Genomic DNA, 26,575 nt, shown 5'->3' on the forward strand with positions numbered 1-26,575 from the left:
CAATACCCCACTCCAACAACCTCGTCACATCCAACACCCCACTCCACCTCCCACTTGCCCATTATCTCCCTCCCCTCATTCAACACTCTTCCCTCTCCCTCTCACCCCACGTACCCTCCACCTTCCCCCACCTCCATCCCCAACCTCTCCCTCTCACCCCACCTCCTCCTCCCTCCAACACCTCACCCCACCTTCCCCTTACCCCTCACCCCACCTCCTCTCCCCTCCCCCAACACACCCCATGCTCCTCCCTCTCCCTCTTATCCCACCTACCCTCCATCCCCCCTCTCCAACCACCTCCCTCTTCCATCTCACCTCACCTCCCCACTCTCCACCTCCCTCCCCACCATCCACTCCTCCTTGCCCCACCTCCCCCTGCCACTCCCTTTCTCCCTCTCCTCCTCCCTCTAACTCCCTCTCCCTCTCCCCTCCTCTCCCTCCCACACACCTACCTCCATCCTCAACCTCTCCCTCTCCCTCTCACCCCACCACCTCCTACCCCTACTCCTCCCTCCACCTTCGCCTTGCCCCTCACCCCACCAAACCACTCCTCCCTATCCCAACCCACCTCCCCAACTACCACTCCCTTTCTCCCACTCATCCACCCCACCTCCCTCTAACTCCCTCTCACTCTCACCTCCTCTCACTCTCACTCTCACACCACCTTCTCCTCCCCTTCACCCCACCTCCTCCCTCTCCCCACCCACCTTCTTAGCAACATCTCTTTCAATTACAATACGAATTACATATTATAACATTACTTTCAATTACATAAACAAACACATGCATATAGCATATTATACCATGTAAAATAAACATTACCAATTACATATTATAACATTACTTTCAATTACAATAAATACAAAAATAGATAAATAAACATTACCATAAACAAGCACATGCATATAACATATTATACCATTGTTGAATTGAGGCTTCTGTGATCCATAATATTAATACATAGAGCTTCGGCGTAAATCACATAAAGAGAGACATTTGTCAACGTGTTTCGAACCAACAAGTGTGGCTCATCGTCAGGACAAGTTGAAGAAACAGATCCAGCTTTGCATGTTAAATAGTCTGAGGAGGGCCTCCAATAGCTATCTAGATCAAGGGCTAGTTTTGACTAAGGGACAATAAAAAAAATAATCAATTTGTCTTTTTGACTGTCCCTTAGTCAAAACTAGCTGTTGATCTAGATAGCTGTTGGAAGCCCTACTCAGACTATTTAACATGCAAAGCTGGATCTCTTTCTTCAACTTGTCCTGACGATGAGCCACACTCGCTGGTTCGAAATGCATCGACAAATGTCTCTCTTTATGTAATTTACACCGAAGCTCTACATATTAATATTATACCATGTCAAATAAATAAATAAACAAATATCTCTATAAACTACATTTAAAAAATTTAATATCGATAAATTCTAAGCATTCCCAAAAATATATAGAATTTGTTTTTCATTTTGATTTAAAATGAAAGACAATTGACTTTTATCAAAACCCCTAAATCGAAATTATAATTTTCTCTAACAGCGGCGTGCGTCCTTATTGGGTTGAGCAAACCTGTTGGGAATGGTTGGCGTGTGTCCTGGAGCAACTGTTGGGAATGGGAATTGGTGGTTCAAATGAAATGTAACGAGACAGATGGACACAGACAGAGAGAGCGAGGTTCATCATGTTCTGTTTGAGTTTGAGCATCTTGGCGGTTGGAAATGGAAATTGGCAAAGTAAGACAGAGAGGTTTATGTTAATTAATGAGACATGCAAAGTAAGTAAGGATGGTTTCTGATGTTAAATAATGAGACAGACAAAGCAAGGAAGGAGGACAGAGGGCAGATGGTTTCTGATGTCAATTAATGAGACAGGCGGAGGACAGAGGGCAGATGGTTTCTGATGTCAATTAATGAGACAGGCTCAGTAAGGAAGGAGAACAGAGAGAGGGGTTCATGTTAAACCAAACGGACACAGAAGGAAGAAGGGTTGCTTCAGTTTGAGTTGCCCTTGAACAAAATATTCGATGAGTTTATTCAAGAATAGATTCAAGCAAGCAATGCTTGGGTTTGAGTAGAAAAAAACAGAGAGAGAGACAGAAAGAACTAAATTTATTAGAAAGAAAAAACTAAAATTAATAACAGGTGGATACAGATGAAGGGGGTTAAAGTAATGAAGAAGATAAAGAGAGGGTGATTCAATTTGTTGGCAGGAGCCGATGCAGGGCTCGACTACGGGTTTCTTTCATGGTTGGTTGAAGAACGAAGAAGAGCAAAGCACCAGAATTACAAGAAGAAGGATGTTTAGGGTTCAAAAAGGGTTTGGATTGGGTTTCCCCAACTGAGGTCGATCTATCTATCATGGTTCCCATCAGATAGAAGCTTCCAAGATTTTATACAAGCTTAAAACAGTGAATTCAAGCAAAGGAAATAAGTTCATGCAAATAAATGTAAAACAGGTGGAGGGAGGAGGGTAATACGAATTTAATGAACAATAAAACATCAATGAGCCATAAGGCAAGGTTGAAGGAAGCATAAGAGCAGAGCCATAAGGCAAGGTTGGAGGAAGCATTAGAGCAGAACAAAGCACAACATAGAGGAAATAAATACCTGGAATTAGAAGAAAAGCAGCACTGTAGGTACATCAAATTGTTTTACGAGCAGCACTGATCTTCATGATCTAGAAGAGCATTGATCTCCATGACCCAGAAGAGCGTTGAGCAGGTAAGTTGCGTCTTTGAAGCTAATAATCCAATAAATGATCAATTATAGTGTGGAAAGCCTGCAAGGCTTGCTATATATAACCAACTTCTTATCTAAGATTTTGGACTTCCTTTCAATGGATATTTTTCCTAATAGCTTTTCCATGCATTTGTTCCCTTTTGAACTGTTAACAACTTTTCTACGCTTTTCCTTCCCTTTCCATGCTTTTCCTTCTTTTGAACAGCTTTTCCATGATTTTCCTTGCTTTTCTTTCTTTTTAACAACTTTTCCATGCTTTTCCTTCCTTTTGAACCCTTAACGAGAGCTACGGGACGTTTTACCTTCACTTAAGTTTATCCATTTCATCCCTCTTTAACGGAAATTTTTAAATTGCGCTCTACCATGTTACCACGTCACTCCATAGCATTATTAATCTAGTCAGCTTGCACAAAGAAATTTCAAGAAAAAAAATATTTTGGCACGATAATGGAGGCTTTCAGAATGTTAGCTTTTGTGATTCAGTGTTATGCCTGTTTTTGGTGTTATATATACGTGAATTTATGCCTTGCTGTTGTGTTCATTACCTAACTGATTTTTGTTTTTCTGTGGTGTAGAAAATTTTTGGCATTAGATTTACGGATTTGGTTTGAACTTTGGACCTATTTGATTGATAAATCTACCGAGTCTTTCATTGGAAACATGCTTTACAGTATGGAGTTCCACGCCAATATCTGCAAATCTGTTTTCCAATCTTGAGTTCTTATACCGATATGCAAGCATCTCTCTATATTTGTCAATACTGGTATATACTTTTCCCTGTTGCTCTGGATCACATAGTATGAGGAATAAACATTTTTTTGGTAATTCAATTATTGTTTAAATATTTGGATGAGAGGACTATGCAAATTAATTTGTACATATATAGAGGTCTTGGACTCTTGAGCTTAGATACTTCACTTTTGTACTTAAGCGTATATAAATGATGAGGTTCTAGTCCAACTTCTGTGCATTTTTCTTTTTATCAAATTCCAAGCATCTTAGCAATGATTATTGTTAATTCTTCACTGTGACACTGCACCTAGTAATTCAATTTTTAATGTCAAAGGATGAGATCTATTTTGTTCTGATTAGCATATTTATAAATGATCCATTTATCGATCACTGTTGTTGCCTCATGATTCATGAAAGATATGAGGTTTCAATCTGGAAGGCATGCGTGGGTACGTGTGCATATTTTTAGTTCTGATTATTTGTTTTGTGTAATGGCACATATAAAAATTAAATCTTGATTTAGAAAGTGCATGTTTATAATGATTATTTGGTATGTGTATATTGTCTAGGCACCTCCATATTTCAGTACTTTGTTACTGAGAAAGGTGAAATATCCATTGTTGGTGTACAACTCATTTAGGATTTGCCATTTTTGTAGTTGGATTCTCTGCACTGCAATGTCATAGGATAAATGACTACATATTGGAAGGAATATGTCTGATGTTCACAATCACTTGCTTTTCCTTCTTTCTTATGTCAAAAGGGTTCTCTTGAATCTTCAAATTAAAAGGCATTAACGATTCAATTGTATCTCAACATCATAACATCATTAACATCATAATAAAAATTCACTGCAGAACATCATCTACTGTCCTCAATTGTTCTATCAATTTGAACATACGACAAACTCCGCCTCCCTTTTCTTTAACCTTTTCCATGAATTAACCAGCAACTATTTTAGTAATTTTTACATGTTTTTTTTGAGCAAATCCAACTCTCTTTCTTATTCCCCACTGCAATTACATGTTATTTTTGTGCAAATCCAACTCTCTTTCTTAATTCCCCACTGCAATTACGTGTTTTTTTGTGCAAATCCAACTCTTACTCTTAATTCCCCACTGCCTCCCTTTTCTTTAACCTTTTGCTTGAATTAACCAGCAACTATTTTAGTAGTTTTTACACGTTTTTTTGAGCAAATCCAACTCTCTTTCTTAATTCCCCACTGCAATTACATGTTATTTTTGTGCAAATCCAACTCTCTTTCTTAATTCCCCACTGTAATTACATGTTTTTTTGTGCAAATCCAACTCTTTTTCTTAATTCCCCATTGCCTCCCTTTTCTTTAACCTTTTCCTTGAATTAACCAGCAACCATTTTAGTAATTTTTACATGTTTTTTTTTAGCAAATCCATCTCTCTTTCTTAATTCCCCACTGCAATTACATGTTATTTTTGTGCAAATCCAACTCTCTTTCTTAATTCCCCACTGCAATTACGTGTTTTTTTTGCAAATCCAACACTTTTTCTTAATTCCCCACTGCAATTACATGTTTTTTTATGTGCAAATCCAACTCTCTTTCTTAATTCCCCACTGCAATTAGATTTTTTTTTGTGCAAATCCAACTCTTTCTTATCCCCACTGCAATTACATGTTTTTTTTGCATGAATCCAACTCTCTTTCTTAATTCCCCACTGCAATTACATGTGTTTTTTGTGCAAATCCAACTCTCTTTCCTAATTCCCCACTGCAATTTGAGTTGCATTACATGGAAGCAAGTCCAATAAAATCACGGAATGTTAATAGTCCATCAACAGTGGTTATGCCGTTATGGCCTATTTGGTAAATAAAGAGTCTAGGGACAAATCAATCTGTTGTTCTAACTTTTCAGTCAAAGCAAGCGTCTCGATGCAATTTCAAACCACTGTCTGTGTTCCAAAGCTATATCATTTCTTTGTTATTATTTTTTTGGTTGCATGACATACTTTCTTTGAATAGCTCATTGGAACATTCATTGTTTTTTTCTTTCATTCCAATGAAACTGCTATCTAAAATTTGTGTTTAACTTCAAAATTTATTTATAGTCAAGACTCAAGGGTGACTTGTTGATATTAGAAATAGGATTGCTTGTGTAGTAACAGGGTGGTGTTGAAGTCGGTAGTAGAAACAGGCTTGCCTGTATAGTAATAGAGTGGTGTTGAAACCCTTCTTAATCATATCTTGTTGAAGTTGGTAGCAGAAACAGGCTGGCCCATCTAGTAATAAAGTGTTGTTGAAACCCTTCTTATGGTAGCAGAAACAGGCTGGCCCATCTCGTAATAAATTGGTGTTGAAACCCTTCTTAATCTCTGGTTCAACTTGTGGAGATACTTAAATTAAGTCTCACAACTCAGACGTAAGAATGACTTGGCAAGGTGGAGAGTATGACTCAGACTAGGGAAATAAATGGAATTTGCAAAATAAATGTGATTAATGTCCTATCATTATGCATGTCTTTGCTTTGTGGAACTAAATCGTTAATCATCTTGGAGAGTTGATTCTTGTTAGAATTCTTGTAAACCTAACACAATAAAATTTAGCGGAAGCGAATATAATGATCTCATTCACAATGACACTAACATGTCATGCCCAATCACTGTTTTTCATTAATAATCCAAAGTTACTTGAGCTCCCATCCTGGGATGATGGCCCAACTGAGAAAATACAAAAACACAAATGCCCTAGATCTGATCTAGCAGATCTGCCCTAGATCGGTGCTCAATCTCCTTGGCAGATTTGGATCTCTAGGCACTCTAGATTATCACACTCTTCCTCTTGAGGCTAGTGTTGCCGTATGGTGTGTCTTCTACTACTCCCTAGCCTTGCTTTTATAACTTTACATTGAGTTAAATCCCTAATCCTAATCTCAAAGTTATGTAATGACCAATATTAGATCTCACCTCACTCGAGATCAAGATCCGACACTCTAGAGTATCACATTGCTCCTCCTGAGGCTAGTGTTGCTGTATGGTGTGTCTTCTACCGCTCCCTAGCCTTGCTTTTATAACTTTACATTGAGTTAAATCCCTAACCCTAATCTCGAAGTTATTTAACGACCAATATTAGATCTCGCCTCACTCGAGATCAACGGCTAAGATTAAAACAAAATCACGAAAGAAAAATGCTTTACTTTTCCTAAGTTTCTTTCAGCTTAATAAGCTAACATACTAATATGTGTTTTTTCGTAAGTCAGACTTAGGCTAAATTACATTAGCAACTTTCTCACACTTGAGAAAGTGTTTTAAGGATAATGTGAGCGAATTCTGCATACTTAGACACAAGGCATGTGCAGAAGTACCTACTCGATCTACAAAAATCAACACTTCCTCTTAGCGAGGGAGGTACTTCTGCCCCCTAGAACTATCACTAGTATCTGCTGTGTTGGTTGCTCACTCTAAACTGGAAGCCTTTTCTGTTAGCTAGTTTGGAAAGACCCTTGAAGTCCAACTTGGCTTGGCGTTGTTCCTAGAAGCCTCCCGCTCTTAAACATCTTGTAAGGTCATCTCGCACCACGAGATCCTTTGGACAGACTTGGAGGAATCTGTTGGTTGCTCCTCCCTACTTGAACCTAAAGGTTGTCTCCCTCTTAGCTGCTCAACCTTCAGCGCCTCCTGCTCCTTGTTCTTTCACTCAAATGCTTCTTGCCATAGCTCTTGTGCTAAGTTCATTTAGCACTGCTATGGGTCTTTATCGGTCCTTTGAGACACCCACAAAGTCTATTGCCAATCCCCCAACTGGTATGATTTGCCTCTCTCCCTCTAACGGTTGACCTACGCTAATGATGTTGGCTTCATTACTGGTACTGACCTTCGTACCATGCTCTACCCACTGAACTCTGTCAACATCTCTACTCATACCTTGTTGCGGCATATCCCCTACGTAGTGACTCCTTGTTGGCTACAATGTTTTGTAGCGACCTAATCATGCCCAACATGGAACACTTCTTGCGGCATGATCATCTGTAGCCACTCTGAGACTTCGCAACCTGTGCCATCCTGGCCATTGTGTCAAGCCCTTGTGTGCTATAGTTCCTTGTGTCTCTGCCACCTATGCATTGCACTTGAGTTCATGGTCTTCTACAAGCCATCGACTGGGGAACCCATCAAAAGCTGAAGCAGTTAAGAGCCTATTAAAGTCAGAACTTCCCGAGATCCTCATGCTCCAAGAGACTAAAATAGAAGGAGAAGCCCTTCTGGAACTCAACAAAGCAAAATGGAAAACAAAAGCTGGAAAAGCAGTAAGTGCTAGAGGTACATGCGGAAGGTTAGCCACTCTTTGGGAGGCTAACAAATTCTAGCTTGAGAGCTCCTTTCAGACGCAACATTGGATTTACACCGAACTCTGACACGTATCAAGTAAGATAAACATTGCTCTCTTTAATCTCTATGTTCCTGTCCTCTATGTAGAAAAGGAACAATGCTGGCAAACCCTAACTGATTTTTTGGAAGCTTACTCCCTCAATAATATAATTATTGCCGGAGACTACAATCTAATCCTAGACCCAAAGGAAAAAAGAGGAGGAACCAGCAGTAGGGATCGCTTCCTCCCCTTAGTGGAAAACCCGATACAACAAGCCAGAAAAATGGTTATACACCTGGACAAATAACATAATAGGGGAGGAGCATATCTCAACCAGGCTCAACAAATTCCTTCTCTAGAGTTCCTTCCTCTCCGAGAAGATGATCATTACCACAAAAATTCCGCTAAATTGGAACTCAGACCATAAACCCATCCTCCTTTTGATGGAAGAAGAAGAAAACCTGGGACCAATCCTCTTTCGGTTCAACCCACAATGGGCAAACAGAGAAGGTTTTCTGGATACAGTGAATGAGGCATGGTCCATTCATGTTCTTGGATCACCCAAAGATAAAAGCCACCAAAACAGCATTGAAGCAATGGATAAAGAAGCCACAGTCTCTCCCACTACCCAAAGAAAACAGAGCACAAAGCAGTTGCTGGATCTCCAAATGGGCCTAGAGACCCAAGACATAACTAGAGCAAAAATTCATAGGGAGCAAGAACACCAAATCAGCACCCTCCGGACATTTAGAGAAGAGGAGGAATATTTGAGGCTCAAGTCACGCAATCTCTGGCTTGTGTCTGGAGACAAGAATACAACCTTCTTCCACAAGAAAATTCGGACCCACCTCTCAAGAAACCACATTATTGAAATTACCTTGCCAGATGGGACTGTTCTTAAAGGCACAACTCTGATAAAAGAGGCAACAACCTCTCATTTTCAACTGTTGTTCAAAGAAGAAGGCGTGGAGGATAATGAGGAAGCACAAGACTTCCTCAAGGACGTCCCAAGGATGGTTGACGAGGAGGACAATGCAACTCTCCTGAAGCCATTCAATGAAGAAGAAATTAGCAATGTCTTATGGAAGATGGAACCAAAGAAAGCCCCAGGACCTGATGGATTCTCAATACACTTCTATAGACTCTGTTGGGATATCATCAAGGCTGATTTTTACCAAATGATCGAAGGATTCCTTCGAAAAGTTAAAGTGGGAGGAAGCACAAACTCCACCTTCCTAGCCCTAATTCCCAAAGAAGCCAACCCGAAGACATTCGACAGATTCAGACCAATCTCGCTTTGCAACGCGTCCTACAAAATTCTCACCAAGCTACTTGCTAATAGATTAAAACCTCTGCTGGAAAACTCATCTCTCCCAATCAAGGAGGATTTTTCAAAGGCAGGCATATCTTGGACAATATGATATTGGTGCAGCCTATAGGAAATCATCCATTCCAGCCACCAACGCAAAGAGCAAGGTATGCTCATCAAACTGGATATGGCGAATGCCTTCGATAGAGTAAGACATTCCTTGCTTCTCCAAGTTCTTTCTGCATTTGGTTTCAGTTCTGAATTTGTAAATTTGATTAAAGCATGCATTGGAGAACCTTGGATAGCCCCTCTAGTAAATGGTAGACCGACAAACTACTTCAAAGCTTCAAGGGGAATCAGGGAAGGCTGCCCTCTGTCCCCCTTCCTATATATTCTGATGGCAAAATCTCTAAGCTGAAAGCTCTCTGATGAGAAGCTCAATGGGACACTTCCTGGCATTAGGTGATACCCGAAACAATCCCAATCAATCATGCCTTGTTCGCAGACGACTCTATCCTTTTGGGAGGAGCCTCTATTAAAATAGCAAGAGCCTTCAATGGAGTAATCCAAAGCTTCTGCAGAGTCTTCGGAGCTATGGTCAATAATAGAAAAAGTGCAACGTACGACAGGGCTGTAGACCAGCAATCTATACTCGGGATTGCCCAAGCCTTGGGTTTCACCAGATATGACTCTTGGGAAAAAATCAAGTATCTTGGTCTGCCTTTAACCTTGGGTACTACTAAGGCCCCTCATTGGATGGAAATTATCAGAAAAATCAAGGAAAAAATGACTGCTTGGGGCGGACAGTGGCTTACCACAACTGGGAAGCTCACTCTGGTCAAGTCAGTCCTCTCATCCCTTCCTATCTACCAGGCCTCTTTCCTCTTAGCTCCAAAAATGATCACCGATTAGTTAGCAAAGCTGATTCAAAATTTTCTATGGCAAGGAGGAAAGGGGAACCAAAAAGAATTCCATATAGTAAGCTGGGACATAGTGAAAATGCCAATATCTGAAGGTGGACTTCATGTAAGAGATCCTGTGTTGGCCAATCTGGCAATGGGAGGGAAGATCCTTTGGAAACTCTTCTCAAACCAAAGACACCCTGTAAGTCAAGTTCAAATTAAAAAATATTTGCACAGATTCTCAATAAAGAATATGGATGAAGGAGCTTCACACAAAGGAACCACGCTGTGGAAGTTGTGCAGCCAAGGCTGGAAATTCTTCAAAGAACAACTCTACAAAATTCCAGGAAATGGGAAAAGAATTAGACTGTGGGAGGACAAGATCATGGGTCTCCAACCCCTAAGTCTTGCACCAGATATAGCAGACTTGCATAACTGGCTCATCCAAAAAGGTATCCACAAACTTGCTAACATTTGCACATGGGATTCAGCAGGGAACTGGAGTAACTGGGACCTACATCACCCCCCTGATTGGATGCTCCCTCAACTCCATCAATTATTGGATAAAATCATTGGTCTGGCTCCTGTGCACCTGCATTCGAGGGACAAGTGGGGTTGGGGGAAGACCAGAACTTACTCAACTCGGTTGGGTTTTGTAGCTCTCCAAGAACAACAACATCAGATCCATACTAAAAAGCTTTGGCAGCATGTTTGGGACCCATTTGGACTCCCAAAATTCAACTTCTTCTGCTGGACTCTCATGCACAAAAGGACCCTCATTGGGGAAAAATTAGAGAAAAGAGGAATCATTGGTCCACACAGGTGCCCTCTCTGCTGCAAGGACCAGGAAATGATCAATCACCTATTCATAGACTGCCCCTTTACTCAAGAGGTCTGGTTGCAAGCAATCATGGGGATCAACGCCCAAATCCCTCAACAATCTTCAGTGGTTAGTCTTTTCGCAACTTGGAAAGATCACTATCCACACTCTTTGAACAACAGCTCAACTTGGACAAAAATCTGGAATGCAATCCCAAAATATATCTGCTGGGGAATCTGGTTGGCTAGGAATGAAGCCATCTTCAACAACCGACTTCAATCTACCAACACAGTCACTGCCAAGGCCAAAGCCTTGCTGTTGGAAACTTTTGAAAATAGACCTCATAAGTCAGACAAGTCCCTACTCCCTGAAGAGCTCAGCTGGCTAGGAGAATCCTTAAGACGGGCAAGCATCAAGAAGAATATCTCCTTGACTAGCCATAATTCAGAGTCACGTCTCCGGATCTCTAAGACAGATTTTAAAAAATGGTGGAAAAATTAAGGAAAAGTCACGATTTTCTTCGACGGAGCCTCCATAGGAAACCTAGGGATATCAGGGGCAGGAGGAATAATTTACTCCACAGATGGACAAAAACATGACAACTATAGTTGGGGACTAGGACAAAGCACCAACAACTAGGCCGAGATCCTAGGACTGCTCAAAGCGTGTCAGCTGGCTCAAAGGAACATAGGGGAAAAACTTCAAATCTTCGGGGACTTTGAAATCCTGATTAAAACCATTAATAAGGGCGACCAACTCAATAGCCCTACTTTGAACAAGATCCTAGAAAGAATAAGAAAGATGATTCAAAACTTCACATCTTGCTCATTCTACCATGTCCTGCGAGCTCATAACAAGGAAGCTGATATAATGGCTAACAAAGGATGTCTTCTAGCTCAAGGTATGTTGGTGAACAATGATGAAGAAGCTGAAAGGCACCCAATTCCTTAACAGGCAAGGAGAGTCGATCAAGGATAGAATCCCGCAGAACAAAGGCTGGCTCACTCCTCGACAGGTTTTCGGCTTTCTGCATGGGCCAACAATAATGGGAGTAATAACAGGGCGCAAAATGGATTTCATACAGAGGACGGTTTTGATGGACGAGATGCGTTGGCTCAGGGTAGGGGATGATCCCATGGTCATCGCGCGCTAGAAAAGGTGGGGGGTTAAAGATGCGGGGAGTGGTAAGCGGTTTTCATTGCATCGCTTCTGGCTGCTGGGCAGTATTTCACGAATCGGACGCGATGTGTCTTATGACTTGACGCGTGGCAGGACAAAACCACCCATTTCGCGTGCTCCTGTGGTGATAAAGGTCGGACAACAATTGGATGCGATAAGCGTCGGATCTGGGCGGGGGAAGATCTGATGGTTAGCGCGTGCTATTCATGGTGGGGTCTTATCCTTGTTGTGGGGCCGGGTACAAAGATGGGATCAGGTTAAAGCTCGAACAACGAGGGACGCGATAAGCATCGGATCTGGGCGGGGTTGATCTGATAGCGATCATGCATTGCAAAAGGATGGGAGTTATTTCGCTGGGAGTGGTAAGTGCATTTCATCGCACCGCTCTTGGCTGCTCGACAATTTTTTATGAAACGGACGCGATGCCACTCAGGGGCTGACGCGTGGCAATACAAAACCGCCCATATCGTGCGCTCCTGAGGAGTTAAGGATCGGAAAGCAATGGACGCGATATACATGGGATCTGGGTGGGAGAAGATTTGATGGCTACCGCGTTTTGATTACGGCGGGGGTTAACCCTGAAGTGGGGCCGGGTACGATGGAGAAGACAGGTTATAAATAAATTCATTTTAATTTATGCGGGTTTGTATTTTGGCCCGTGGAACATAGTTTAGGTGGGTTTTAACTTAATCCAGGAAAGTACCAAAGTATCAAAGAAAAGAGGAAATGTAAGACAAGACACTAAGTCGTCAACAACAAAGCAAGGATTAGTCAGCGTACAAAATGTGTCAAAAGCAGCAGCTAATCTCTGATACAAAAGCCAGAATAGGAGGACTCTATTGAGCCAAAATTCTCGCATTTGTCTGTATTCGAGGTTGTTTGGCATGTCCAACTTTTTCTTATAAATAAAACTCAATTGTTTCTGTTAAAATCTATATATATATATGTTTTTTTTACTTAAGACTTAGTTTAAGTTACATTAGCAACTTGCTCGCACTTGAGCAAGTCTTCTAAGAAAAATGTGGGCGAATTTTGCAGTGTTGTTAAAATCGCGATTTAATGAAAAAATCGCGATTTTTTCAGCGTGCCGATCAAATCGCGATTTTTATACGAAAAAATCGCCTACTTTTTTTTTGCCGATTTTTACTGAAAAAATCGCGATTTTTTCGAAAAAAGCGCGATTTTTAACGAAAAAATCGGGGGGGCTCAGGACAACATAGTTTTATAACTTTTTTTGGGTTTTTTCATGCAATGTTTTTTGAAAGAAACAAATAATTTTTGAGTGGGGTAGCTTAATGATCAAGTCTAGGCCTAGTATGGATATGCTATTCATGGTAATGTTAAATTCTTAAAGTAAAAGTGACATTCTCCTTAATCTTCATTTTCATCCTTTTACTTTAATTTTTAACATTACCATGAAATGACTCAGGATGTTTGAGAGTGGTTCCAGCCTCATTGGATTTCATATGGAGAAAGTAGAATTTTAGATTTCATTTAAAATCCAACAGACTTATCAGTTTTTCAGGATTTCAGGATTGGGAGATTGTAATGTTTCCAGGTGACACCACCTGCCCGGGCTACCCCTGCCACCAGTAGAGGACGTGGTCTACCTCCTATAGCTCCTACTTCTAGTTCTTCAACGTCTAGATCACATCAGACTCCACTGCCATTTCCACCTGCACGGGCACCAGCATCTACATCTAGAGGGAAAGGGAAAGCTGTGGCATTTTCTCGCAAGAGGGGCAGAGGAAATCAATAGGATTAGACATTCATTTTATTGTATATGACACTATGACATGATGAGATACATTATCATATTTTTTGTTGATATTTTGAGGCTGAGTTGGGACTTACTATTCAGGACATGATTCAATGTTATGTGTAATTTTAGCGCTAGAAATGATATTAAACATCTTATATATTAGTTTTTTTATCATATTTATGTGTCAATGTATTTATTTTATGTTGTAGATGGTTTAGATATTAAAAAAATTGAAAAAAAATGAAAAAAAATGAATATTTTTGTACCAAACGATTTTTTCCCGCTTTTTTCCGATTCGTTCCCCGCGCCGATTTAATCCCGATCGCGCTTTTAACAACATTGGAATTTTGTATGCCTAGACATAAGGGCTTGTGCAGAAGTACCTACCCGAGAAACAAAAATAAAAAATTCTGTTGGTAGCATCAAACAATGTGCATTAAATATGTGAATTGTTAATTTTAGGTATGTTCTATGCTTAGAGCAATTTATTTGAATTTTCACAGTTAGCTTCAATATCTTTTCCAAATTAGCAATCACATCAGCATAATAGTAAATTGCAAATAGAACATAAACATAAATCGCAGAAGACAAGGCAAGACAAGAGGACACAAGATGTGGTGCTAGCTAGGGACAAACCCTAATGTGGGGAAACCCTTGATTAATTCTTCTTATATGTTCTTCAATAGTTTAGTAGAGAGAGAGAGAGATAGTTCATATACAACAGAAATCAACACTTCGACTTATCTAAATAAGAGCATAGATCATCTTTAAGAAGATGATACATGAGGTAGCTGAACTCAGTTGAAGACATGCTGCTTCAACTGATTCTCCAAGGTGACTCCATCACCATTTTCACCCATCATTGTTATTCTCCTCATCATTATGCTGCACCCATCATTGTGCTTCTCATCATCATGCTGCACCCATCATTACTATGTTGCATCTCATCATGCTTCACTAACCATGACTGTACCCATCATTGTATTGATGTACTATGCTGAGCTATGCTATGCATTGCTGCTCCTATGTGCACTGTACAACATGTACTTGTTGCAACTCCCATTGTTGTACCAATGCTCCACCACGTACCATTGCTCCACGATGAACCATTGTTGCACCATGTACTTGCTGCACCAAGTATCATTGATGTCCCAAGTACCATTGCTGCACCATGTACTTGTTGTCCCATGTACCATGTTGTCCTAAGTACCATTGCTGCTATGTTAAGCCACCAATTTTGGCTCCCACAGACTGCCCAACAATCTGATCCAAATTGACCCAAAGAATGGTTCCAACTCACATCACAACTGCTGCTCCAAGAATGTTGTACACCACTGTTTGCACTGTTGTGCCTGCACTTATGGTTAGGGCTTGTACCACTGCCCTTAACCCAACACACAGTCAGCTAGACTAGCCCTCAAGGGCTGTGACCTGCCTTGGAGAGGCTCCTCCCATGCCACATTGTCCTTTAAAGGGGTTGTCCACCTCAACGCAACCCTAGAACTCCAACAGCTTGCTATGGCTTGCAGCCTAGCTTGATGTAGCCTTCGGCCTCCTCCAAAACTTGCCCAGACAGTGACCTAATTGCCAGCATTAAGCTCCTCCTCTACTCGGCCTAGCAGCCTGCCCTCTCGGACCTCCTTCCAACAATCCGGTCACCTGAAATGACCTTCGTTTAGGGTATCATAGACCTGCGGCTAGGGCAAGATAGACCTGTGGCTAGGGAAAGATAGACCTGTGTATAATGATAGTGTGTGCAGGCCTCCTCGACCATGTTATATCTCCATGCTTGGACTGCATCTAGACATCCTTTAGGCAACTTATAGAATCAGTGATCTTCTCTCGAAGACTATGGGTAGACCATCCTTTAGGACTGCGGCTAAGGTAGCTTGATTAGCCTCCTTTCCTCCTGCGTCTAGGGCTTCATCCTCCTAGATTTATCTTCCACTAAAACCCAAAGCGAGTGGAGAGAAATCAAGAGTGAAGTGTGTGAAAATGACTCTCAAGTCACCTCCTTTTATAATATAACGTTGAGCACATGTGGGGGTTATTTGGTCGCTGGCCGACCTTGAAAAATTGTCCCATTAACACAAATAAATTCATATCTCCATGAATACTTATCAGAATCGAATGATCTTTATATCAATCCTACACCTCTCGATGAGAGGGATCCAAGAAAAATATCAGCTGCCATAAATAAAATGACCCACATGGAGTTTGGCCCTAGTTTCCAATTTTAACACTCCTTCTCAACTAGGGAGAACTTCATCCGCTGATCCATCTGCCAGACTGTACTATCTCTGCCATCAGTGCCCTGCACTGCTCTGCTCTGCTGAACCATGAAGAAGAAGAACTGATCGAGAACATCTCATACCATTCTCTACTGACTAGAAGTCAGTCCCATATTAAGAGAGAGTGTCATACCACTTTTACTGATCCTAGATCAGTTCCAAAAGAGAGTGATTTATATCACTCTTATGTAGAAATTCCCACTGTAGATCAACAAATTATGCAATATACTAAAGCAAAATACAAGATCTACTTCTACAACAAACTTTGCTGAAGCTTAATAGAATATGAGCAAGATCAAATAGAACTCATATAACAGAGGAAGAGAATTCAAACACACATGAACACAGAAGAATAACTCGGGGAAAGCCTCAGCCTAAAACCCCAATCTTTGTATTATCATACAAGTGGAAAATATGTTCAAGTTACCAAAAGAATCAACTCTCAAGCTATCCTGCTCTCTCTGCAATCAAACAATACAGCTCACAGACTAAGTAGACACAAGATATGCCTTTCCTCAACCCTCCAAGCCTCCTATTTCCTTGCATAGTTTTTCTTGGGGTCCAATGATGCCACATGTGTGAATTGGCCTCGTCACACTCACAAAAATTGAAGAAGTAACTGCGCAATCCTCAAGGAATGAATTCCTTCTGCATGCAAGAGATATTCACAATGGAATATTCCTGCAACTGATAGTACACTGTCCCTCCATCTGATCTCAACTGGGTCTTTGTCTGAACTGACATGCATGAGTTATTTATGAGAGAATATTCAGTTATCTGAAGTGCAGCAGTTACATGCATGCATGCATTAACTAACTGAACTCACAATCAGTGCCACAAACTGTTGGAACTAATCTAACTAGACTCGACTCAGTTAACTGAGCCATCTAATTACAACTCAATATTACAACTCATCATTATCTCTTTAATTGATGGATAAATTCCTAAATCAATGGAGAAACGGTTGCATGTCCCCACATAGACTTCATGTTTGATTTTCTACAACTAATTAACTCAAGATGAATTAATTAATTATTTTACAAATAGCTGCTAAGATCAAATTCGAATTTTTACTTCTCTATTTTAGTTTAGGGACTAAATAAAATAGGAAGGTATCCCGAAATGCTATTTATAGCAGTACTAAATTTAGCACTTCTATATTTAGCATTTCTTGTTGCTATTTTCAACATCTTACTGACTCGAAGTCAATTTCATTGATCCTAGATCAATATCACAAGAGAGTGTCTCAAACCACTCATATTGATCCTAGATCAGTTGCAAGAGAGAGTGAGCTATATCACTCTTACTGACCCAAAGTCAGTTCCAATTGATCCCAGATCAATGTCGGTCATCCTAACATAGGGAGTATGGTAGATAAATGATGCGTCCATCAGTACTACTATGGTCTCTAACCCCATTTCCCTACTCATTGGCCAAATGAGAGGTACTCCCCATGAGTCCCAGACTGCATGGGTAGGATGCCTCGACAGGAGAACCACTCATCCTGTCCATAAGTCGCCACGAGGTATCACAAGGGAAGGCTGAACCATTCACCTTGTACACAACGCACCACTAGGGGAGGGTGAGTCGCCTTATGGTCGCTTGTTGCTCCAAGAAGTACCCCAAGCCCCTTGGAGCTCCTAGAGCTTAATGCATGCATCATACAAGACCCTCATAAGAGGGTCTCTCAACGACTCCAAGTCATTTTCGAAAAGTCACAAATTTGACCTTTCCCTGGGGCTTCGACAGAATGTCTGCGACCTGCACATCAGTCCCAATGCGATGGAGCCTTCTTGCTCATTGATGTAACATATCCCAGATAAAGTGGTACCTGATGTCTATATGCTAGAGCGATCATAGAATACAGGATTCCTCAATAATCGAATCCCCCCTCTAGTTGACACAAAAGATCACGGTAGTATCCATCATGTGTACAAACAACTCATTGAAGAGCTTCCACAACTAAGCAACTTCACACAAGATCATACTCGTAGCAATGTATTCGATCTCAATGGTGCTCAAAGCAACTGTTTTCTGCTTCCTGCTCATCCAGGGTATCAAGCAGAACCTAAAGAGAACCAGCACCCAAAAGTGCTCTAGCGATCCTCCACACTGCCTGCCTAATCAGCATCAGAATAATTATGCAACTTCACATTTCCCGTAGTGTATCTCAATGAGAGATTGTGCCTTGAAGATATCTCAAATGATTCTTGGCATCAATCAAGTGAGGCTCAACCAAATATGAGGTCAACATGCTAACTGCAAAACATATATCTGAACGGGAGTTCACCAAGAACATCAATGCTAGAATGAGTTTATGAAACTCAGAGGCATTTCCCAAATCAGGTTCGACATCCCTACTACATAACTTCTGAAAGTTAAGCTCCATCGAGGTAGCCACGGGCTTGTAGTTCACCATTCCAAATATGGAATCCAACTCCCTCTTACTTTTGCAAGTGAGAGGGTTTGCACTTGTCAAAAAGAGGTCGTCCTCATAAGGTGCCAGTATGAGAGGTCTATCATCCACAAATTTCAAGCAATGGTTTGGATCAGCTTTACTCCTAGTGAATCTAAGCTTCATCAGACAGCTATCAATCCTCTCATATCAAGCTCAGGGTGTTTTTCTTCAAGCCATAGAGGGCTTTCTTACACCTGCATACAAGAGATTCCCGATCATGAATCTCAAACTTCTCGGGTTGTTCCAACCCTGTGGACCTGCTACATGAGGGGAATAATCCCCTTGTAATATTTTCCTTCGATACATCTCAGACATGTACCTTCATGCTCTTCTTGAATTCAGGCATCCCTGTCACCATCTGACTCACATCGGGTAGGGACCCATAATGAGCAGACCTCTGGTGCTATAGAAGAGATGTGTCAATCAACATGGTCCCCAATGGACTTCCTGCAACTTGATACAATTTGCCAGCCCTGAACCCATGAGCAAAATCATCTTTGAAAATATCATTTTCAAACACGTATCTTTCCATCGATGAATGGCACCTTGAAACCTTTGACTTCCATTGCCGAAATGGACACCAGGTTCTTCTTGCGATCAGGCAATGGCTCCAAGTATAATCCCACGATTGTTTCCATCTCTACCAATTTAGAGAGAGCATCCTTCTATCCGATGAAGTGCCTTGAAGCACTACAATCAATAGGCCAGATTCCCAAAGAGTCTGGAGGAGAGGGCCAATATAAGATAATGCTTCTTTATCTTGTTAGAAACAACATTTGATTCCTCATACCTAGCGTTCCTTGCTTTCTTCAAAGAGTCGGCTATTTCCTTGATGACCTACATTACCTGTCATTCTTTTGATCATTGAAGATGTCCTTGGAATGATTGTTATTTTCATCAAGTGATGTGTCCTTACCATTCAGACACTCCTTCGCATAATGGCCGAACTTATTACAAACAAGGAATCTGCCTTTCCTTCCACCCTTAGATCTGGACTTCCCATTGAAGTGACCTTTAGGTAGGCCATCAGAAGCTTCTGCTGCGCCATTCTGATAATATTCTCTGCTTCGACTTCACCCTTTATGAATTGGAAGAGGGATGAGGAATCCATTGATCCTTTTGTCCTTTCCCAACTGCCTTCGGTGATTGCTCTTTCACTCTTGCTTGGGCTTTGTCTTCACCTCAGCTTTGACACCATGTTAATTTTAGGTATGTTTTATGCTTAGAGCAATTTATTTGAATTTTCATAGTTAGCTTCAATATCGTTTCCAGATTAGCAATCACATTAGCATAATAGTAAATTGTAGATAGAACATAAACATAAATCGCTGAAGACAAGCCAAGACAAGAGAACACAATATGTGGCGCTAGCCAGGGACATACCCCAATTTGGGGAAACCCTTGATCAATTCTTCTTATATGTTCTTCAATAGTTCAGCACAGAGAGAGAGAGATAGTACATATACAATAGAAGTCAACACTTTGACTTATCTAAATAAGAGCATAGATCATCTTTAAGAAGATGATACACGAGGTAGCTGAACTCAGTTGAAGACATGATGCTTCAACTGATTCTCCAAGGTGACTCCATCACCATGCTGCACCCATCATTGTGTTGCTCCTCATCATCATGCTGCACCTCACTGTGCTGCACCATGCTGCACCCATCATCACTATGTTGCATCTCATCATGCTTCACTAATCATGACTGCACCCATCATTGTATTGTTGTACTATGCTGAGCTATGCTATGCATTGCTGCTCCTATGTGCACTATGTTGCACTGTACAACATGTACTCATTGCAGCTCCCATTGCTGTACCAATGCTGCACCATGTACTATTGCTCCACCATGAACCATTGCTGCACCATGTAGTTGCTGTCCCATGTACCATGCTGTCCCAAGTACCATTGTTGCACCATGTACTTGCTTCCCATGTACCATGCTGCTATGGCAAGCCACCAATTTTGACTCCCACAGACTGCCCAACAATCTGATCCAAACTGACCCAAGCATAGATCCAACACACATCACAACTACTACTCCAAGACTGCTGTACACCACTGTTTGCATTGCTTTGCCTGCACTTCTGGTTAGGGCTTGTACCACTGCCCTTAACCCAACACACAGTCAGCTAGACTAGCCCTCAAGGGCTGCGGCCTGCCTTGGAGAGGCTCCTCCCATGCCACGTTGTCCTCTAAAGGGGTTGTCCACCTCAATGCAGCCCTAGAACTCCAACAGCTTGCTATGGCCTGCGGCCTAGCTTGCTGTAGCTTTCGGCCTCCTCCAAAATGTGCCCAAACAGTCACCCAATTGCCAGCGTTAAGCTCCTCCTCTACTCGGCCTAGCAGCCTGCCCTCTTGGCCCTCCTTCCAACAATCCGGTCACCTGAAATGACCTTCGTTTAGGGTATCATAGACCTGCAGCTAGGGCAGAATAGACCTGCCTATAATGGCAGCGTGTGCAGGCCTCCTCCACGGTGTTATATCTGCATGCTTGGACTGCGGCTAGACATCCTTTAGGCAACTTATAGAAGCAATGATCTTCTCTCTAGGACTGCGGGTAGATCATCCTTTAGGACTGCGACTAGGGTAGCTTGATTAGCCTCCTTTCCTCATGCGTCTAGCGCTTCATCCTCCTAGATTTCTCTTCCATTAAAACCCAAAGTGAGTGGACAGAAATCAAGAGTGAAGTGTGTGTAAATGACTCTCAAGTCACTAACTTTTATACCAAAACGTTGAGCACATGTGGGGGTTATTTGGTTGCTGGCTGACCTTGACGAATTGTCCCATTAACACAAATAAATTCATATCTCCATGAATACTTATCGGAATCGGATGATCTTTAGATCAATGCTACAACTCTCGATGAGAGGGATCCAAGAAAAATATCAGCTACCATAAATAAGATGACCCACTTGGATTTTGGCCCTAGTTTCCAATTTTAACAGAATGCTTTTAAGAGACAAGATTGGATAACATTGCATATCTGATTTAATACACATTGTTTGAGTTGTAATTTTAATACACATTGTCTGAGTTGTAATTTTTCTAGTGAGTGATTGTGCTTTTCTCTTGATCTATAAGTTTTGGACACCGGATAGCCAAGTATTTTTTGTGATGTTACCCCATACTTGTCTTCACATTCTTGTTTTATAAATTTGGCTTATTTGATGTGTGAGCATATATGATGGCTAAAAACTAGGACATAGTAAATATGGGCTGTGCCTCTATCTTATTTTTCTGATATTCTACTATTTGTGGAAGTATATTTAGTGTTTATATTATGTTCAAGTACTACCAACTTGTTCTTGCATCTCTGTACTTTTATTGCAATGCCAATGAGAGAAACTAGAATAAGCTGTAAAATTAAACATAGAGAAAACTTGGTCTAGTAGTTAACGGTGGCTAGTCAAGTCAGTGAAAGTGAATAGCTAATATAACCCCCACCAAGGTGTCTAGTCAAGTCGGTGAAAGTGGTTAGCTAATAAAGCCCCCACCAAGGTTCAAGTCGTACCAAGTAACATGCTAATACTATTGCTCATGCTTATGGATGTGCACTAGCACATAAGTAACCAAGTTGAATGGTGCTATTGGTTTCTCATAATACTAAATTTGGGGGGCAATGTTCTCTTGAGAAGAGGAATCCTGATCAAATAGAAAAAACATATAGTATTCTTCAATATTTTCAACACTTCCAATTACTTTTCTTTTTCTTTAATCTTTTGTTGTTTCTAATGTTTACTCGTGGTTGGTAAGCTTTACATGCATCGTGACTTTATTAACTTGCACTATTAGGAAGAAATGACAATCATCACATACCCCCAGTTAATGCTTCTTTTTCTCTGTTATTCACCAAAAAGAAATGGGCTCTTGGCCCCTTTTCTTAAATATCAGACTTTCAATTATGAACTTTTGTTCCATATGCATCAACTGAGGGTTTTCTTAAAGATCAGATTTTCATTTATGAACTTTTGTTCCATATGCATCGACTGAGGGTTTAATTTTCTTAATACTGGGGTTACAATCTATGCTTGCTGCTTCTTTCTAGGTCTTAATTTAAGATACTAGTTTAGTTTGGGGAGGGATTTTCACATTTTTATTTTTGTATTGATTCTAACTTGTATCCATGCTATTTCATAATATATTGTTATGTTGAATAGACATATCAAAAGCTCAGTCACAACAATGAGAGAACTCCTGCTCTTCCAAGTATTTGGTCATGTGTGAAGCACTACTAAAATAACATGAAAATATATTTGATGTTCTAGGTGCCTGACCTTTTATCTTTTAAAATAACATAGATTCGTCTTAACCCCAGATCTGATCTGGACTATCACATCCAGTGAATTCTTGATCTCTATTTCCATACTTATTCCTCTATCAATGGAATGAAGAAAATTCTTGTGCTTTATTTATCCTGGTAGTAACTCTTTTTATTTATGCAAATTCAAGTTTTGAACAAGCATCAGAATGTTGATTTACTATATGCATTACAGAGTCAACAAGTTCAGGCTTTGAACCATTACTGTGTTCCCCTGGTTCTATTGGCTCTACATATTCTAATGACCTAAAAGAATATACAGAAACATGAGATCCCAGTGTTTCCTCTTGTTGGACAGTTGAGTAGTAGCCTCTTCCTTAAAATTTTGAGCTAGATGAGTTGTGGATAGCTCTGTACGGGCTATTGGACCTTTTTGTCATATTAGATAGAATGAAAGAGAGAAATACTATTTCTAAATGATTGCCAATTTAATCTTTGTCAATTACAATGGGTTCATATGACATTGAAATGGTTCGGGCCAAGATTTAGATGAAAATCTGTGTAGCAATTGCATAAAGGGGCAGGATGCCATAGCTACACCAGAACTGAACTAGTATCCCACAGTCAGTAGCATGGCAATCTAATTTCAATCAGCTCAAAATAGCTTTGTAGAGTTTATGCATCTCTAATAAGTATCTACTTAATTTTTCAATACATTTTTGTCATATTAGATAGAATGAAAGAGAGAAAGACTATTGCTAAATGATTGCCAATTTAATCTTTGTCAATTACAACGGGTTCATATGACATTGAAATGGTTCGGGCCAAGATTTAGATGAAAATCTGTGTAGCAATTGCATAAAGAGGCAGGATGCCATAGCTACACCAGAACTGAACTAGTATCCCACAGTCGGTAGCATGGCAATCTAATTTCAGTCAGCTCAAAATAGCTTTGTAGAGTTTATGCGTCTCTAATAAGTATCTACTTAATTCTTCAATACATTTTTGTCTCTTTTTCTTCAATGGGTTCAGCAACTTGTTTGCAGAGGTGTTTGCTTCCAATGTGTCTACCCTATTGGTAGACATTTGTGTATTCATATATACTAGAGGCATATGTATATTATGGAATGACAGAAATGCTATTCTGAAATAGTGCTGAAATGTAAAATACTGAAAGATGTTAAGAAGCGAATTTCTTTAGACACGTGACAAGACAAATTGGTTCACTTCATAACGTTACATCAATTCATGAAGGAAATAGGGAATTAATGCTACTCGGCCATTTGTTGATGACCTTTCCCAGGGATTCAAAATTCTGGACAAGTTTAGTTGAAATGAATAATTGTAACCACTTTCGTCAATTTGCCAAATAAGTTGAGAAGTCTTCGACATGGGTCAAGAAACAACATTCTTTATACGAGTGGTTAGATGCTTGAAACTTGAAGCCTCATGTGTTTGGTAATTGCACCTATGTTTGTTCTAGTGAAGAAATTTCAATGTAGTTATTTCATATTTAGTTCATTTCATAATAAACATTGTAGTAAACCACTGCAAGAAGCCTCGACTATATATTTCCTTGAAACTAGTAAAAGTTCATTCATATACTTTGTTTACTAAGGAAATTCTATCTTACATCTATGCTTGGTATGCCCATCCATGAAGACGTAATCTAATCTTTCACTACCATCTCAAGAGCTGAAAATCCAGCCACTTATAAAATAGTACTTGGTGATGTTACACTTCATCTAGTTTCTAGTCCAAAATCAAATACATCATGAGAACTGAACTACTTTGGATCAACTGCAGGTTCTTTTCAGTTTTGCAACATCTAGAACTGATTTTTCCAATGTTCTCATCCCTAATATTCTTATATTCATCATTGAGCATTTTACTCTGGAAGCCCCACTGCTTAAGTAAGGGATTCATATAGTCTATCTAACTATTATTGTCTTGACTTCAGTTAGTGCCATGCGAATATCTAGTTAATGCATTTTTTCCCATGTTTAGCTTTTATCTTCAAATTATCAATGGTTGACTGAATTGATTTCTTCACTCTAGTCTGCATGGTACTAGTTCTGTAATGCTTCTATGTTCTTTCTTCATCTTGGGATTTGACTTCATAGATCATCCTCTTCTTTAGTGTAGTCAATTTAAACCGAGTCTCTAGCATCCTTTGGCCTTTGATTCTCTATTTTCTAGAGATCATCATCCACTTCTAAATGTTTGGCTTTGAATTTGAATCCACAATTTCATTTCCTTTCTCTCAAGCCCATTCTTCAAACATTCCCCTCTTTTGTCAGTGAGGGGAAACTTGGTTTGTAAACTGAGGGTGTTGTTATTCACCCACCAATGTTCAAATCACAACAGAGACATTCTGCCCCCCTTTCTTTGTCTATGAAAGGCGCTGCTTGCAACTTGAAAACATTCTTTTCTTTTAGTTGCTGAGCTAATGTATCGTTCAATTTTGTTTAGCCCTTCAGCTTGAAGGGAAATAACGTGTAAAGCATCTTACTTCTCTTGTCCTTCCTTTCAATTGATTTTTCAAAAGAGTGGACTCTAAAGACTTACCCAAATCAATGTGTGTAGTTTTGCAATTAGGAAACAATGAATAAGCGTCGGTGATGATCATTAATTAGTTGAAGTTCTCCTAGTGACAACTCACACGATGAACTTGCATGGAGAACTATAGAGTAGATAAAGTGCGGTTTCCTTCAACTTCACCAACTACTCCGATTTCTCATGTTCAATTTTTAAAAAATGTTCATTGAAAGCATTTGTATTCACCTTCTCATCTAGTGAAGGAATTGAGATGTCATAAATATGTGTCTACTGAAGTACTGTATTCCTTGGCTTACCATATCTGTAAATCCCTTCTCCATCTATGGGAAAATTTTGTATTGGTTTGTTGGAAATACCTGTTTAAAAGGATTCTGGAGAATCACAGATTCTTCGTTGATTTCACCATCGTCCTTAGGATTTTAAATTACCTACAATCTCCTTTTATGAGTATTGATTGTTGTAGGGGTAGCAAAAACATTTCAAGAAGGTTTTCAAATGGGATAGCAGTTTATGAAGTGGAGTTTATATATTTTTTCTAAATAAAGATTCCTTTAACTATTAAAGGAACGATATACACATGACTTTAATATAAAAAAAGGGCTGCAAATGTAGCTTCAACAAGCAAATCCAAGAGTCAAACAGAGATCACCAACTCACATAATGTCTACATGTGTTGTCCATGAAAGAGACTACAGAAAACTACCTAAGTAAATAAATACTAAGCATTGGCCACACTAGTTACACAAAGAGGCTAGTCACGGTAATCATCTAAGGTAGGGTTCCAACCCAAGGCATGGGGATTGACTCTAGGGAGCTAGAGTGGGTCCACCCATCTATAGGAGGCTAGGGAAGCTTGAGACCATATGGCAAGGGATAACATCATTGCCCGCTTGTTGCTCGGTGGACTATGTTGGAATTTGGGTAGCTGAGAAGGTATTTCTGAGAGGTGAAAACCCACCAAAAGGAGTTGGTTGGGCAAGTTACCCAAGTAGTTGGAGTTTTGACCCAAAGATGTGGGTTTGGACCCAAGACAATTAATTATTTATTCTAATTTAATGATTAAAGGGTAAGTGACAAAACCCCTAAAGGATCTAGAACTTTGCCTAAGAAACCCTTAGGGAAAAGTATAAATAAAAGGAGACCAATGGAGAGCTCTCACATCATAGTAATCTCAAGGAAAAGTATAAATAAGAGGAGACTAATGGAGAGCTCTCACATCATAGTAATCTC

General features: G+C 40.2%; 1 long non-coding RNA gene across 2 annotated transcripts in view; it reads left to right on the top strand.

Moving 5' to 3' along the window:
• The first annotated feature begins 2,227 nt into the window (after positions 1 to 2,227).
• LOC149261201 (uncharacterized) overlaps positions 2,228 to 26,575 on the top strand; it is a 35,349-nt gene continuing 11,001 nt past the window's right edge. Inside the window, exons 1-2 of one of the 2 annotated variants that reach the window (XR_016258414.1) lie at positions 2,228 to 2,716; positions 3,310 to 3,497. This is a non-coding gene — a long non-coding RNA (uncharacterized LOC149261201). Of the gene's footprint in view, positions 2,717 to 3,309; positions 3,499 to 26,575 lie in introns of those variants that run through there. The other variant, XR_016258413.1, reaches the window with a different exon arrangement.

The sequence above is a fragment of the Pinus tabuliformis genome, chromosome 6 (genome assembly GCF_031772625.1).
Source record: "Pinus tabuliformis cultivar Carrire ecotype Pingquan chromosome 6, CPIR1, whole genome shotgun sequence".
Lineage (NCBI taxonomy): Eukaryota > Viridiplantae > Streptophyta > Pinopsida > Pinales > Pinaceae > Pinus > Pinus tabuliformis.